The following is a 14,219-nucleotide window of genomic DNA, read 5'->3' on the forward strand; positions in this document are numbered from 1 at the left end:
TCCATCGCAAATATTAGAGATGAATATAATATAAATTTTTTTCTTATTACCGGATTTGTGGACAAGCATTAAATGTGACTTTCATTGTATAAAATTATGATTTTTTTGCACCCTAGGGTCATTTTCACATACACTAAGGTTTTTTGTGGTCGTCAACCAGTGGTCCCCAACGTGCGTCCCTCGATCATAATTTTTGATAAATTATAGGTGAAAATTTATTGACGGTGAGTTTTTTCGGTAAGCATATCTTTAATGAACATAAGCTTGAATTAGTTGTTTTTTTTAAACATTGGCATGAGTTACTTATTTTGTGGAAGAATTGTATCTTGTATTATGCAATATTGTTATTGCTTTGTGGCCAATTTTTTTTGGCCTTATTCCTGCGTCTATTTTCTTACGACACTAATTGGAGATCTATATTGGTCTACATAAATAGTATCTTTAACAAATTTGTGACTTTAATATCTCGCAAAGCTACTTATACAGACGAGTAATTGAACCTTCAATATAGTTATACTCTAAAACGTAGATAGCTAGATAGATGTTTTGGATGATGATAATGTAGAAACAATGTTATTTAATAGCGACATTTACTTAATTACTTGCTTTAAAGCTAAATAAGAAGTCGTTGGTTGCGAAGTTAAACAAGCTGTTAAGTCATGGATAAAAAGCATTCTGTGCTGTATGACACAATCTTGGTGCCACACATACAATTAGGGGTGGCAAAACCTGACACGACCCGCCTCTTAGGTAGGTTCGGGTTTGGCTTAAACTAACTCGTTTAATAAACGGGTCGACCTGCCTAACCCGTTTATTAAACAGGTCAGGTTCGTGTTAGGGGTATGCCAACCCGCCAACCCGGTTGACCCATTTAATAAACAGGTTAGGCGGGCAGGTCAACCCGTTTACCGAACCCTGACCCGCCCGCCAACCCGCCCGCTAACCCGTTTACCCGACCCAACCCGTTTATTAAACGAGTTGGTGGGTCGTGTCGGATTACCCGTTTAATAAACGGGTCGGGTTCGGGTTGAGGTATGCTGACCCGCCAACCCGCTGGGTCGACCTGCCAACCCGACCCGATTGCCACCCCTACATACAATACACTCAGCTTATGCTCTCAAGAAAGACCAACAATGTGGATCCCGATCAATAGATTCACGCAAGACGTTTTAGAAGTTAGAGTTCGATCATATGGTATGAGTGTGATAGGAAAGCAATGGATGATTAACAATTGCAGTTGATCAGTCAATATAATAAAATAAATGCAATGTATGAGCAAAACATATTTTTGAATGAATGAAATATATAAGCAAGTTCATTTTTTGAATGAATGAAATAAATACAATGTATGAGCAAATTCATTTTTTGAGTGAACAAAATAAATGCAATGTATGAGCATGTTCATTTTTTAATGAATGAAATGAATGCAATGTATGAGTATGTTCATTTTGAATGGATGAAATGTCACTCATACCTTTAGTTTTTTAATGAATAAAATTAATGCAATGTATGAGCAGATAACAGAGTAAAATTACATATTTTATAAGAACATCACATATCTAATTGTGCAAAGAGATGAAAATATATTACTAATAACAAAGTAAAATCACATATTTTATAAAAAGATCGTTGGATACTGTGCGAACTTCCTTTCTATAACCCTCATTAAATGTATATTCACACATTATTTTTTGCAGTCCTCACGAAACACAAAAATATAACTTATGTAAACCTCCTTTAATCTTAACTTCATAAATAATGAAGTAAAATCACATATTTTATAAGAAAATCACATATCTAATTATGCGAGGAGACACAAATATGTTACAAATAACATAATAAAATTGCATATTTTATAAGTTTGCTGAATACCGTGCAAACCTCCTTAAAGTAACCCCCACTTAAATGTATATTCACACATTGATTTTTGTTGTCCTCACGAAGCACACAAATATAACTTATGTGAATCTCCTTTCCAGAATGTGTCTTCATCATGTTCTCCTCAAGCTCGCCCAAATGCACTGTATCCATTCCACCAAGGTCAAAAGGATTTGTCCTTGGAGCCTACTTCTTGTCAAGTGAATTACCATAATACTTGAAAATAAGTTTAACATTGAATACATCAGAAGTATAATAACGAAAAGGGAGACTCCACCTATAAGCATAGTCATTAACAATTACAAGGAAAATAAAATAATGACTATCCTACATTTCTTGAGTTAATATCTCCTTTGATGAAATAATTCAAATAAAATTAATAGGTTTGAAGATTACCTGACTCTACCTTGTTGTACTTTTACAAAAAATTGGATTTACCTATTCTTGAATTTCAAGAGAATTTGTTTGGTCTTGGATTGACTTACACACTGATCTAGTTATTGAACACAGACTATTTCAACTGCAAGCAAGGGGATAGTTCCATACAAACTTTCAAAAGAGCTATTTCCTTTTGTCCAAGTAACAAAGTTTTTCAGTGTAAATTCAACTAGATTCAAAATTTCTAGCAATAGTTTGTCAGGTGTAACATATAATTATTTCTTTTTCTCAACAGAAAACACAATTTTCAAATTAAATGAATGCTCAAAAACATCTATCAAAATGTTATTGGAATCATGAAGGAATTTTTTGAAGCATAGCTTTAAAACTCGATTCATGATGCACATAAGAATAGATGGTGTATTTGATAAGCCAAAAAACATACCCAACCATTCATTCAACGCAAAATTCAATTTATTCCTTGGTTTACTATGAAGATCGATGTGGGGTTATACATCTCGCCGGTGAGGTAATCACATGGTAACTCCTCAAGGAAAATATCCAAGAGTATTTGCACTCGAGGATCTATCTCATGCTCTAACATGGGTGGTTCAAACAAAGGTTATTTCAGCTCATATCAAGCTAAATCTGTAGGAGGTGGTTCACATGTGCCCATTTTTGGCATAGAAGATGGAATAGGTAGGTATCTAAATGAAGCTAAAACGATCTTTCTACCTATGGTGCACACAGACTAAAAATTATTGATTTTCAACCAACAATCACCTAGATCCTATTTTAGGGCTAAGTAAATGCGATGGATAATCATGGCCACTCCCAGATCCTCAAATGAGGTTTCTTCTATAGGCTCATCATATATTGGTTCACCCTCAATTTTATGTGAGAGCTATGTGACAAATATCATGATATTTATAAAAATATCACCGATATATTGCGAGAATGCTTCAAAGTTTAAAACAAAAATTTCTTGGGAGATTTTCAAATTGTGACAAATATCACGATATTTATATTTTTAAAAAATATTTATCGTGAACACCCCTGAGATTTTTATTTTTAAATGTGTTTGATTTATATTTTTTTGTAAAAATTAATTTTTTATATTTTTAAAATTAATTTTTATTCCTGAGATTTTGCCAAAAGAAATATGAGATTTATGAAAAATTTCAAAATCTCCCAAGTTTTTTTCCTGTTGAGATTTTGCCGTTTTTAACTTTTGTCACTATGTGTGAGGGTTCTTACTCGACTTCTTCATCAAATGTGGGTTCACCCTTAAATTTACAGAGTGGTTCATTGTGAGGCTCTTCTATAAAAAGTATAGAGGTATGAACAACCTCTTTTTTCTCCTCGCCATCCCTTCATGCTCCTCCATAACCGCTAACCTCTATGCCATTGTGTCCAACTGGCATCAGAGTTTATGGTTCTAGCTGTGCAAGACATGAGACTCTAGCACATCCATTTTCACATCACGCCCTTGACCTAACGCTGCCAAAAATGATGTTGTTGGCAAAGTTCCTCAACAGTCTCAGTGGACTCCATATCTGTGTCTAAGCATTTTCCGCTTTGAGACATTATGGCGACTAGGGGATCATACATAATTAAGAAACTTGGTAACCCTATGCTCTGATACCAAACTGATGGTGCCTTCAAGGTGGAGGCACCTTAGCAATGGCTCTATGCTCAGGTTCAATAAAAAAGCACTTAACATAGTTGTTTCTAGATGAACCCAACAATTTTAAAACCAACGAATTATGTGATAATTCAAATAGGTAACAACACTATAAAAATCATTTTTAATAATAATAAGAATGATGTTCTACCTTGAAGGATTGGACACTTAAACAGAAGTCACTTGGGAGGCCGAGTGGGGTTCACCCAAACCGCACCACACAATTTGAGGGCTTCACAAGAGGGACCTAATGGGTTATTTTTTCAGTGCCTAATAGTGAATTTGCAAACTACATATATTATCCTGAGAACCTTATTCAAATTTGATAATGAAGGACCTATTAAATTCTTTAGAACATTTTTAGGAAATTATTTTTAAGATTTTTTTTTACTTATCATAAATCTAGTCTCTCTCTCACCTTCAAAAAGTCTGACTTCTCTCTCTTGAAGAACCAAAACGGACTCAGTTGCGCTTAGAACTTGCATAATCACCATCATGGAAATAGCTAATTGATTTTGATTCTTGAAAAAGTAAAACTTTTGTCAATTATAACCAGATTGACTTTTGGGTCAAATGAAAATGCATTTAGTTTTGGTTCAGATATTTATCGAGTCAGCTATTGAGGAATCAAACATACCTAATTTCTTTTAGCTTATTGCAATTTAAGCTTTATATAATTTCTTTTTTAAATAATCAATATTAAGTTTAGTGGTATAGTGGTTAGTGTTTTGTTTCTTATTGGGAAGGTCAAGGGAAGTGTTATTATAGTCAATGAACTTTTTACTCAAAATATTCGGTTAATAGCCCTACAAACGGTTAATCTTATTTTGTTGGTACTTCTAGAATAAGAGAAAATTAATAATTTTATTTTTCCCATGACACCGATAACTTCAAAATATGAGTTAGGTTAACCAAAGATTAATCTTAGTTAGGTTAAGATTAGGGTTATTTGATTAACCAAATCATAATTTGGGTTAGGGTTTTGTTGGTCTGGATAATAGATTTTGTTAAGAGGTAGTTGGATCATAAATGGATTGAGGGTAAGCATGAGCCGTCAGACCTAGAATTGGATAGGTCGAAGTCTGGAATGAGTTTAGATGATAATGGGTCTTGTCTAAACCTGATCTGGATTCCAAAAGATTATGGGTCTAATCTTAACCCAGTCCAAAATAAGACTAGATCTCTGTATGGGTCCGACAAGGTTTAGCTTGGGTTGAAGTCAAATAAATTGGACCAAAATTTTGGATTTGGATTATACCCAAGTAAGGACCCAAATCAAATTGGGATGAATTTGGGTAAAGGAGGCTTGGATCCAGGTCCAAAACCAAAGAAAACCAGTTATGGATATGAGAACCAATGAATACAGGTTTGGAACCAATCTGAGCCACCCCAGAACCAGACCCAAATGGGAGTGAACCGATCTCGGATGAGTGCAGACCGATCCACCAGTCCCAATTTGGAACGAACCATCTCTCTCTCTCTCACACACACACAAGTGGTTGCCCACCCGATTGTGAAGGTTGGGTGAAAGAAGGAACGGTGGTGGGGAAGATCCCCACAACCCCACTTCTTGGGCCACCATAGGGGCCGTCGGCCAGATTCGACTGGCTGTTGGTCGGATACTGGCCATCAATGGTGCTCCCACTAGCTGGTTGGGTTGTTCCAAAAAGAAAAGGGCCGACAGGGTTGTGAGAACCTCCACCGGCCAGTCTTGCTATTCCTATGCTTCGCCCTAGCCTGTAACACCCCAAAATTTTTAACCTTAATTATAGTTTAAATATTGAAATTTTGAGACCAACTTTTTTTATAAGTATAAGTAAATCAGATCTTATAATGCGAAAACGATTTTTAAAAACGGTTAAGACTTTGGACGCGGTTACACTAAAGATAACAATCAAATCAAAATGTACGAGACATACACATTTCAAACCACGTACAATATAAGACTGAAATATGAAGGGTTTTAATTTTATTTCAAATCAGAGTATGAAAACAATACTTCAATTTTTACATGATCAAGTACTTAAAATGAAAATATCATGAATACCAAGATCACAAGGTAAGAGTGGACCCTCGAGGATGCAGCTCGACCAACCCTTCACTCCAACTACTCATCATACTTTACCTGCATTACCTGCCCCCCCATAAAATGGGGCCAAACTCGCTAAAGTCTGGTAAAGAAACCCAAACTCAAACTTAAAGAAAACATATCAAGCATTTAAAGGTAAAAATATATTATTCATCCATCGTCAAGTGATAGACAAGGGAACAACGTCCTATGAGTTATTCATTTCAAGCATTCGAACATAAAGCATTCAAAAGTATTTCATCACTTAATATTCTATTCAACCTTAACTCACGTAATAAAGCATAACCTATATGCATTCAAGTCATACAAGTCATTGCATAAATAAATAAATAAATAAATAAATAAAAATATATATATATATATATAAGACATTCATATTATTGCATCATTTTCATATGCATTCATAATTCTTATAAACAATAAGTTAAATCACATTTGATCATTTCAACGTGAAACACACACACATACCTTATAAGTAATTTAGTTAGATATTTATTATACACATCAATCATGATACATAAGTGTGATATGTTTACTCAGACAATCATAATGCAATCATTTGCAATGAAACTATGTAGACGTGTTGTATCATTCACCTAATAAGTCAAAACTAGTCATTTGTAGGCATGATGTATCATTCACCTATATGCTAACATATGCGTTACAATCATAACCTCATATCAAGATCTAAAATTAATCAAGATTTGATTATCATATCTGAGTTCAATATATAATCATGCTATAATAGAAAAGTCAAATATATAGATTCATAACTGGCTATCTCAATCAACTCAGATGATCATCACAATTTATCATAACATTTGCATTTACAAAACTATTTTGGGCTATAAATCAACCCCCTCGCGGTTGACACCCTGTCATATCTAGATCTCTGCCAAACTAGTTTAGGTCTGATAGAATATGATGCAAAAGGGGGTTACGTGAATGGGTAACCATAAGTTATGGGTTAGTGGGTATGCGTTAGAGACGGTTTGGAATCCACGATTGTGTTGTGGTTCCTAAACTTAAGGAGTAAGTTATGTAATTCATGGGTTAATAATGGGTCATGAGTAGTGGCTATTAATGAGGAAGTGACAGTTATAGGTGTACCTTTTTAGATATAAATAGAGGGTCTTGGAGGTTGTATGAGATATGTAATCTCTCACCTTTTGCTTTTACCTTATATTAAGATTTTCAACATTTTACTCCATTGTTAAGTTAATATTTTATATTATTATTGCGTGTATCTTTGCTTTATTCTAACAAGTTTGGTATCAGAGCACCAGGTTCGATTGAGCTGGGCGTGTTTGAGCATTGCGAAGATCGTTGCTGAAGTCAGATCTTCAAGTTGGTTGGTAATTACGTGGTGTAATTCACGATGTCTAATGGTACAAATCTAAACTCTATAAATCTCTCACATGCCTTGGTACCCATTTTTGATGGAGAAAATTATGAATTTTAGAGTATTAAGATGAAGACGATTTTCATCTCTCAAGATCTTTGGGATCTAGTTGAAAATAGTTTTGTAGAGACACAAAGTTCAAAAGCAACAAAAAAGGCATCAAGTGAAGTAAAGGAGTTGCGTAAGAGGGATTCCAAAGCCTAGTGGCGAAGCCATAAGTTTTTCGTTGGGTGGGCAGACTTCGGGTCTCGGGGACAATGCTATGGTCTTGAAGAACGATCCATTTATTCAGACCAGTGGCAAAGCCAGAAATTTTTCGCTGGAGGCACAGTCTTTCATGCAAAGATAAAACTTAAATAAGCATTTTGATGTTGTTGGTTGTCAATTTGACAATGTTTTGTTTGTTGATTTCACTAATCTCAGACTGGGCCTGGACCGAAATTTGCATTGTTTTTTGTGGATTTAATTAGGCTCTGTTTGAGAGCCTTGCACAGAGATGGAAACACCATGTCCATGTGCTGCCAAAATATGGTCTTGCCAAAATGTGGCATCTGAGGATGGAGTTGCTAAAAGCATCCTTTGATGAATGTTCTTAAAAATGTGATGTTGGGGCTGCCAAGTCTATTCCCAATGGAGTGTTTTGTGTTTTGGAAACACTGCAACTCCCAAAAAGCAGAGAGCATGAGAACACGGGGGAAGCCACAATATAGCCCCTATTGACTGTCACACGACTGCTGTTGTTTCTTTAACACAGCTGGGGCACATAAGGCTCTCAATCAGGAGTTTTACATCGCAGGGAGGTGGCCTCATTAAGTGACCTGGTTCTTGGTGAGGGTTCCATTGTCATAAAAAAATGCTCTTAAACAGAGCCTTAATGTGTGAAATGGACGAGTCTAGTTGCCATGATGTCCAGACAAGAGAGCTGACATTCACGTTAATAGAAAGTTCAGAGACAAACCACAAGTAGAGCTTGGCTTGTTTTATGGACAAATACAGTTTGGATTAGGCATGGTTTCTTCCGTATTTGGGAGGTAGGCGTCTGAGGCAATTGAAGAATTGTAAAGAGAAAGATCTTCCCTTATTTTCATGTTTTATTTTCCTTTTTTCAGGATTTCTGGATGAAGCAAATCTTTAATTTATTTCAAGATGTTCCCTTGCCGAGAAAATCCTGATACTGAGATTTGTGATATTAGTTGTGCTTCACATTTTAGGTCTTGATGCACATCTTTTTGGAAGTTTCACGAATCTCCTGCATTGGATGACAAACCCAGACAACATCAAGTTGGGATGGAGAGATCCATTTTTTTTTGGTTTCTAATTCTGGGGTGGGCGACCGCCCACCCATGCCCACCCATGCCTCTGCCACTGCCAAAGCCCTTCTCTTTTTGCAGCAAGCCGTGACTAAAAGTATTTTCCTTTGAATTGCGGCAGCCACCAAGTCGAATAAAACATGAACTATTTTGAAGGAAGCCTATCATGGAGATAGTAAGGTAACTACTGTAAAACTCCAAACACTTCATAGAGATTTTGAGACCCTGCTAATAAAAGAAAATGAGCCCGTGCAAGCTTTTTTTTCTAGAATGTTTACTACTGTAAATCAAATGAGAACATTCAGAGAAATTATTGATGATAAAAAGGTAGTAGAAAAAATCCTACGAAGCATGCCACCAAAGTTTGCTCATGTCGTCACATCTATAGAGGAATCTAAGGACATGAGTAATTATTCGATTAACTAATTAATGGGGTCGTTTTTGGCACATGAGGCTAGATTGAACAAGTCAACCAAAAAAATCATTGAACATGCATTTCAGGCCAAGGTAGAAATTTCCAACAAGCAAATGAGTGGCAAAGGTACCTTAGAGAATAAATATTCAGGAAGAGGAAGAGGTAGAGGAGGATATCGTGGCCGTGGGAGATTTGAAATGAGTTGGTAGAATGGAAGCAATCAAAATTCGAGTTATAAAGACAAACAATGCTATTATTGCAAGAAGTACGGGCACGTGGAAGCAAGGTGTTGGAAGAAATAAAAAAAAGGTCAATGTCACTGAAGAACAAGAACAAGGTAATCTTTTCCTTGCACAATTTAAAACCAAGGTTAATAATATGTGGTTTCTAGATAGTGGCTGTAGTAACCACATGACAGGTGAAAAAAGACTTTTTCACAATATTGATGAGTCCATGAAAATGAATGTTCGGCTTGAAAACAACAAAGAGGTGCAAAGTGAAGGCAAGGGAACTATTGAACTTGATGTTAAATCAGGTAATAAAAGAATGATTCATGATGTTTATTATATACCTGGTTTATCATATAATTTATTGAGTATTGGACAATTAATTGAGAATGTGTATGCACTTAACTTTTATGATGAAATATGTGAAATTAGAAAAAGAAAAATGGACAGTGAACCTCTTATAAGAGTCAAGATGACACCTAATAGAATGTTCCCTCTTAAATTTACACACGTGAATGATGTTGCTTTAATTGGCAAAGAGGATGGGCCGTCACATCTTTGGCATTTATGGTATGGCCATTTACATTATAATGAGCTAAAAGTACTAAGAACCAAAAACATGGTTTTGGGGTTGCCTAGTATAATGTATAGTGATGGAATTTATGAAAGATGTGTATATGGGAAGCAACATCGTTTATCATTTTCCATCGGAAAGGCGTGGAGAGTCAGAAAGCCTCTTGAGTTAGTTCATACAGATCTTTGTGGTCCCATAAACACTCCATCCTTAAATAATAGTAGATATTTTTTATTGCTTACTAATGACTTTACTTGCATGAGTTGAGTATTTTTCCTCTCTAAAAAATCAGAAGCATTTAAAAAATTTCAAGAGTTCAAGGCTTTTGTAGAAAAGGATAGTGAGCATGTCATAAAGTGTCTACGTACATATAGAGGGGGAGAGTTTCTGTCTAATGATTTTGAAGAGTTTTGCAAAAAGAATAAAATTCGCAGGCAGCTAACAATAAGGAAAACACCAGAGCAAAACAGTGTAGCTGAGTAGAAAAACCGTACAGTCGTAGAAATGACAATGAACATGTTGACTGAAAAATGACTCCCGAATGAATTTTGGGCTGAAGCCATGAACACAACAGTATACTTACTTAATATATCTCTAACAAAAGTTGTGTGTAACATGACTCCATATGAGGCGTGGTGGCAACAAAAGCCAAATGTAAGTAATTTGAGAATTTTTGGTTGTGTTGCTTATTCCTTGATCAATTATAGTGATCGTAGCAAGATGGATAAAAAAAGTGAAAAATGCATTTTTGTTGGTTATAGTGACACAACAAAGGGGTATCGATTATATAATCCAACATCTAAGAGTTTAATCATTCGTCGTGATGTTATTTTTGATGAATTAAGCTCTTGGACTTGGAATCAAGATGCAGATAAGTCAAAGATGGAGGTCATTCCCTTTGCATCTGATAAGATGTTGGAAGCCTCAACAAGTATGTCTCAAAAGAATGGTGATACTAAGGACACAGACTCGCCACCTAAAAAAGGTAAGATCCATAAAAGAGATTTATGAATCGTGTACTTTTGCCTTGTTGGTTGAAGAACCTATGTGCTACGAGGATGCTAGTGAGAAACAAGAATGGGTAAGATCCATGGAAGAAGAAATGGTAGCCATTCAGAAAAATGATACCTGAGAACTTGTAGATTTACCCACATGTCAAAATGTTATTGGTGTGAAATGGATTTACAAGGTTAAATATAATGCAGATAGGAGCATGCAAAAATATAAAGCAAGGTTAGTCGTTAAGGGGTATGCTAAAGAATTTGGAGTAGATTTTTCAAAAACTTTTTCTCATGTTGCACGTTTTAAAACTGTTAGAACTATTTTGGCATTAGCAGCTCATATGAAATGATCAGTTTTTCAATTTGATGTAAAATCTGCATTTTTGAATGGGTTCTTGGAAGAAGAGGTCTATGTTTTCCAGCCTTAGGGATTTGTTGTTAAAGGGAAGGAAGAGAAGGTGTACAGGTTGAAAAGGTGCCTTATGGCCTTAAACAGGCACCATGAGCTTGGTATGGGAGATTGGACTCATACCTAATGCAAAGAGGATTTCACAGAAGTGAGAGTGAGCACACTTTGTATGTAAAAGGATTAGGTACTGACTTTCTTATTGTCTGTGTTTATGTAGATGACATAATTTATACAGGCACGTCGAGTACACTTTTTGAAGAATTTAAAGAAGACATGATGCATGAATTTGAAATGTCAGATCTAGGGTTGTTACACTATTTTCTTGGACTTCAAGTTCAACAAAGTGTTGATGGTATTTTTATTTCTCAAGAAAAATATGCTTTAGACTTACTTGAGAAATTTAAAATGGCGTCGTGCAAGCCGTGTTCCACTCCCATGAATACTAATGAGAAATTATCAGTACATGATGGTACTATGAAGGCTGATGAACAGTTGTATAGAAGTTTAGTTGGAAGGCTAATGTATCTTACACATACTCATCTAGATATCGTGTTTCCTGTTGGCCTAATTTCAAGGTTTATGCAGTGTCCAACGATACATCATCTTGGAGCAGCAAAACAGACCCTTCGTTATATTTGAGCAACCACTAATTATGGGATTTGGTACCAATCAATTTTTGAGTTTAAATTAACTGGTTTTACTGACAGTGATTGGGCTAGTTTTGTAGATGACAAAAAAAGCACAAGTAAATTCATCTTTAATCTTGGATCAGGAGTCGTGTCATGGATGTCAAAGAAGCAAGCAACAATGGCACTTTCATCCTCAGAAGCAGAGTATGTTGCTGCGAATGCAACAGTAAGTCAAGCTATTTGGATAAGAAGAATTTTGGCGGACTTGCATCAAGAACAGGCGAATGCAACAGAACTCTATTGTGACAATCAAGCAACCATTGCCATGACAAAGAATCCTGTGTTTCATGAACGAACCAAGCATATTGAGTTGCGTCATCATTTTATCAGACAAGCTGTTGTCGATGGAGCTGTAGCAATGAAATATTGCTCTACAAATGACCAAATTGCAGATGGATTTACAAAAGCACTTAGCTATTCTAAGTTTGTGAGATTCAGATCCACTTTAGGTGTATCGAGTTTTGCATCAAGAGGGAGTGATAGAATATGATGCAAAAGGGGGTTACATGAATGTGTAACCATAAGTTATGGGTTAATGGGTATGCGTTAGAGATAGTTTGGAATCCACGATTGTGTTGTGGTTCCTAAACTTCAGGAGTAAGTTATGTAATTCATGGGTTAATAATGGGTTATGAGTAGTGACTATTAATGAAGAAGTGACAGTTATGTGTACCTTTTTAGCTATAAATAGAGGGTCTTGGTGGTTGTACGAGATGTGTAATCTCTTACCTTTTGCTTTTACCTTGTGTTAAGATTTTCAACATTTTACTCCATTGTTAACTTAATATTTTCATATTGTTGCTGCATGTATCTTTGCTTTATTCCAACAAGGCCCTTTTCTTCTCCGTTAAGGTTTGGTGAAGTAGGTTCTTGCATGATCAGTTACTTATTGGAACTCTTGCATAGAAAACACGTGATAGCCTTTGATCAAAATACTCCCATGGTTGGGAGCAATCTCAACCTCCAGAGATGCTCCTGATTTTGGATAAACCCTGATCAACAATGATTGTCCTGATTCTTGTGGATTCGACTACAGTCTCATTAACCTTCACTTCGATCATGATTGTGGAGGGTTGCCTTTTACATCAATTGTGGAGTCTATAATGTATTCTTTCATCAAATGATCAACCTTTCAATTTGTGGCATGAATAACCTTTCAATTTGTGGCATGAATCTTGTTGAGAATTCGATCAATCTTTCTTTCAAATCACTCGTCGTATTATCCAACTTGCCTAACTTGGCTTCAAAATATTCAACACGCGCTTTCATGGTTTCTACAAGATCCTCCCTTCGATGCGGATCACTCCTGAATCCCGTCTGATTTGATACCAACATGAAGATCAACTAGGAATAAGCTGGAAAATAAATTTAACTAGGAATTGAATGATCAGGAAATAAAGCAAATAACAAGCAACGAGAAAATAAAATTAGGGTTTTCAATCTCTAATAATCTAAACTACTTTTTCCATTTAAAGTATTTATAGTCAAAATAAAATAATAGATTCGAATAGCTGCATGGATCTCATTTAGGACCCGTTTAAACCATATTCCACCAGTTAGATCAGCACTAAGGTGGTGAAGGACCATATGTTCTCCTTTCTGTCCTCTTGCCAGCTCAAAGGATCTGCACATGTTAGTATCCACTCGACTAGGCTTTAAGCCTATACGAGATTCCAATTCAGATGTCTAATCATCCTGGCAAGTCAGATTTTGATTCTTATCTTGGACCACTTCCTCTGGATCTAGGATATTGCACATCCACCCTACATCATTATATATCCTTTCTGGCCTTGGACATATTTTTGTTGATCTTGTATGGGATGAATTCATATCCCTACAGGTTTGAAACACATTATGATCATTAGTTCATCTGATGTGAACAGGCTGCATCCTAGCTCCTTGAGTTTAAGTTAAACTTGGACTTTGTTTGGATAGTATTTATTTAATGCTAGTCTTGGAAGGTGGACATATTGGAGAAGCTTCACTTTTGGTGTTGTTGCTACTCTTATTGTTGTTTTATTATTGTTATTATTGAAAAAATATGATGACAGACATGAGGATTTATGTCCTGATCCCAAATTGAATGTGTTGGATATTATGCCATCAAGAGCAACAATTTTAGTAATAGATGTTAGATATTATATTATTAAGCAAAATCTTTGA

This window comes from Nuphar pumila, chromosome 12 (assembly GCF_984573655.1).
Source record: "Nuphar pumila chromosome 12, dmNupPumi1.hap1.1, whole genome shotgun sequence".
Lineage (NCBI taxonomy): Eukaryota > Viridiplantae > Streptophyta > Magnoliopsida > Nymphaeales > Nymphaeaceae > Nuphar > Nuphar pumila.